General features: G+C 36.9%; 1 pseudogene; it reads left to right on the forward strand.

Moving 5' to 3' along the window:
* The first annotated feature begins 262 nt into the window (after positions 1-262).
* On the forward strand, positions 263-4,028 carry LOC132481606 (vigilin-like; annotated as a pseudogene).
* Positions 4,029-4,569: the final 541 nt, after the last annotated feature.

Genomic DNA, 4,569 nt, shown 5'->3' on the forward strand with positions numbered 1-4,569 from the left:
CCTCACAGTCCCTATAATTTGAACCTTATCTTGGTACTCTCATAACAGTAGAATAAATGAACCTTGGACATTTTTACAAGTTCTATAAATATTAAGATTTCAATTTTTATTGATTTGAGTTTATAGATTAATTTGGAAAAGAATTATATCTTTAAAATATTTATTTTTCCCACACAGTAATATGCAAAAAGGCAGCTACAGGAAGAATTTTCTGGCTACTGACCATGTAGCTGCAACACCTCTAAATAATTAAAAATCAACTATGAATTCCAAAGAAAATTTAACTGAACACACAAGTAGATACATTCAAAAATATAATGATATTACTGCTTTAAATTCAGAAGAGGATCTTGACACTCCAACCTCTAAAGATAAATTCACTGAACTCCTAGAGAAACCAAGTTTGTTGGAAAATGCTCAGGAGCCTGCTGCATCCTCAGGCAATAATAGTCAACTTATCATGACATCAGTCATCACTCAAGGTTTTTATGTGCCTCTGGAGGAGAAACAATATGTGAATCTGTTTGAGGAAGGTACAAAAGCAAAATTCTATCTAGACATCATGCAAAGAACTGGTGCTAACCTAGAAATAACTTTTGTCAAAAACCAAGGCCTCTACACTATAGTATCTGGTAAGCCAGAAGCAGTCAAGGAAGCTCAGAAGGAGATTTTTGCATGTTTTAAGAAACAAGTTTTAACTACAGCTTCCATTCCCAAAGAACATATTTGCTTTGCTGTAGGCAAGACTGGTGAAAAACTGCAAGAAATAGAACAAAAAGCTGCAACCAACATTCAGACCTTATGCCCAGTTAACCACAGCACCTGGATCAATACTATTGGCACCAAAGACATCATGAAAAAGGCTCCACATGAAGTCTTACTTATGTCTACTGAACAAGACAAGTGTGCTGAAGAAAGGTTGGATGTGGGAAAAGCATTTCATCCTTTCATTGCTGGACTATGCAATAAAACTTTTGACAGAATCCTACAGGAAATGGAGGACCACATCCACATCTCACTATCTAGTGCCAATCAGACACAAATAAGCTTTCCTGGAAAAAAGCAACAACTAGATCAGGATCAGGCTTGTGTAAAGAAGATTTTTGACAATACTACAGAGAAAACCACATCCATAGATGTGGAGAGGAAGTTGCAGCACAAGTGTACATAGGTCCCCAAACTAATTCCATCCAGGAGATCCTGGAAAGAACTGGAGTTTCAATAGAGATCTCACCCTCACAGATCATGTCAGATTCTGTGACATATCAATGTAAGCCTGAAAGTTTAAGGAAGGCATTTACTGAAGCCTACTCAAATACCAAAATTTACACCCTTTCCTCTATCTCTGTACCTTCCTAACTTCACAGATTTGTTATTGGTAAGAAAGGTCGTAATATATCTACAATTGTTTAGAACATGCCAAAAGTTTGCATAAATTTTACTGGAGAAGATAAAATTACAATAGAAGGGCTGACAGAAGATGTTAATTATGCTAAAGAACAAATTGAGGTCATAGTAAAAGATCTAATTAACAGGATGGATTACGCAGAGATTAATGTTGACTATAAGTTTCACAAACTCCTGGCAAGGAAGAAAGGTGTTATCATAAATGGGATTAAAGAAAGGAATAAAGTTTCTGTGCTAATTTCACCTGAAAATGAAAAGAATAACTAGATCAGAATTGAGGGGGAATCTCAGGGTGCGCAACAGGCCAAGAAAGAACTTCTTGAACTTACTTCTCATTTAGAAAATGAGCACAAGGACTTAATCATTGAGCAAACATTTCACCACGCAATCATTGGGCAGAAAGGTGAAAGGATACATGACATCCGTAAGAAATTTCCAGAGGTTCTAATTAATTTTCCTGACCCAGCACAAAAAAAAAAGTGACAATGTACTAATTAGAGGACCAAAAAATGAATTAGAAAAATGCACATAATATTTGGAGAGGGTGGTGACAGACATTGTAGAAAGTACCTATTCTATAACTATTCCCATCTTCAAAAGGCTTCACAAAAATATCATTGGAAAAGGAGGTGCAAACATCAAAGAAATCTGTGCAGCAAGCAACACCAAAATTAATCTTTCATTAGCAAATAGCGACTCAGAAAATATTGTCGTCAGTGGAAAGCCAGCAAACTGTGAAGTGGCTCGTGATTTGATTCTTTCAATTCAGAAAGATATAGCCAATATTTCAGAACTGGAAATTTCTATTCCTTCCAATCTACACAAATCCTTTATTGACTCTAAAGATGGTTTGATTGGTGCAGTCATGGAAGAATGTGGAAGTATCCATATCTACTTTCCAAAAAACAACTCAGGACTTCAAAGAGTCATTATTAGGGGACCTGACCAAAATGAGGAGATGGCCAAGAAAAAGCTGCTGCAACTAGTAGAAGAGCAAACCAAGAGTTATTCTGTAGTCCTCCATGTCAAGCCAGAGTATCATAAATTCCTCATGAGTAAAGATGGAGCCAATGTTCCCAAAGTCTGTGAAGAGACTAGAGCATGTATCATTTTCCCTATCCCTGAGGACAAGGATCAAGACTTGTTAACTATTATAGGGACAGAGAAGGCTGTCAAAGCTGCACAAAAGAAACTAGATGGTTTAATTACAAATCTAGATAATGTGGTAGAGGACAACATACTGATAAATCCCATTTATCACCAGCACTATTTTATGCAAAGGGGCCAGGTGTTACAGGAGATGACTGAGGAGTATGGTGGTGTGATTATTAACTTTTCATGCTCAGGAAAACAGAGTAACAAAATCACAATCAAAGGAGCAAAGCCTTGTGTAGAAGCACAATAAACATATTCAAGAGATTATTGGGGATTTGGACAATGAAGTAGCAACAAAATGTGTTATTCCCCAGAAGTTCCCTCATTTTTTCATGGGACCGATGCATTCTCGAATCAGACAAATTGCTAGAGATTATAGTGTTTAAATCAAATTCCCAGAGAGAGAGAGGAGATTTCACTTACCAATAAACAGCCAGCTGTTCTGGAAAATAAGGAAGGGGAAAAGAGCACTATAGGAGCTGCTTCTATTTCTCCAACAAAATGTGACACCATATTTATCTCAGGCCAAAAGGAAAAGTGTGAAGCAGCCATGGAAGCCCTTAAGGCTTTAATTCCTGTCACTGCTGAAGTAGATGTGCCCTTTGATCTACATCATTACATCACTGGTCAGAAAGGAAGTGGGATACACAAGATAATGGATGAGTTTGAAGTTAATATACAGGTATCAGCACTTGAATTAGAGTCTGATATCATTTCCATCACTGGCCTTGCTGCAAATGTAGAACAAACCAAGGCTAGATTACAAGAACAAGTCAAGGCTTTACAAACTGAAATAGAAGATCGGTCATTAAGAAATTTCAGGCTCAAGTTCACAGTAGACCCCAAATAGTACCCCAAGATCATTGGTTGAAAGGGGTTAGTTATTGCTCAGATTGGTTTAGAGCATAAAGTTACTATCCATTTTCCAAGTAAAGGGAGCAATGAGGTACAAGACGAAATCACAATAATTGGATATTAAAAGAACACCATAGCTGCTCGGGATACAATAATGGAAATGGTGCAAAAGTTTGAAAAAAACTGTTACTAAGCAAATTTCACTACACAATCGTGTTTATGGCCCCATTATTGGATCCCATGGAAAAGCCATTCATAAAATCATGAATCAATTTCAGGTCGACATCTCTTTCCCTCCTAGAGGAATCCAAGATGCAAACATTGTCACTGTGACTGGACTCCCTAATAAAGTCACAAAAGCAATTAATCACATCCTCAGTCTTGAGGAATATATTCTGGCTGTTGTTCCAAAGCATGAGTTACAGAAGGAGCATATGAAGAAGGTCACTCTGTGTGATTTAGTCTATACTCGATCCAAGAGTTTTGCAGAAAAAGGTGTTCCCTGTACTGCAAACACCATTCAAAAGATCCCTGAGATGAACAGCTCTGAAGATTTTCCAAGCTTGGATCCTCAAGTGGACCCTAAGACTTACCCTTGGAGATGCAAATAATGACCAAAACCCAGAAATTGTTCCAGCAAGCTTACTGAAAGATGTCAAAAATTATCTCTAAACAGACCCAGCTTCTGGATCATATGTATATTTCTTATACTTTGACTCCAATGCATCTCTCCTCAAATCCTCCAAATACGTTATAGTGAAAGTGAAGTGCTCAATTCTGTGTGAGTCCAGTAATTACCAACGTAGTGTCTAATTTCCACTCAGGACCTGCCTTTGAAATTTCATTTATGGGACAAACTTTCCATTGTTTTAAAGTTTTAAGTGTATTTCATTAAAATATTAAACAACAACAACATGCTACCTGAATTTCATGATCTGCTTACCATGTCATTGTTCACTTAACTTTCATTATGAGAACTCAATAATGTGGTAAGGAGATTACATCTGTGTCATCGTCCCAAGGCATAAAGTTTGACTTCACAAAAACTAAAACTGATTGTGCTATTTTTACACTTTTTTTCATGTACTCTTATTTGCATTACTCCTGATCTTCTCATTTGTAGAGTGCAAACAGATTCTTTTCCAACAGCCA

Source organism: Mesoplodon densirostris, chromosome X (genome assembly GCF_025265405.1).
Source record: "Mesoplodon densirostris isolate mMesDen1 chromosome X, mMesDen1 primary haplotype, whole genome shotgun sequence".
NCBI classification, from domain to species: domain Eukaryota; kingdom Metazoa; phylum Chordata; class Mammalia; order Artiodactyla; family Ziphiidae; genus Mesoplodon; species Mesoplodon densirostris.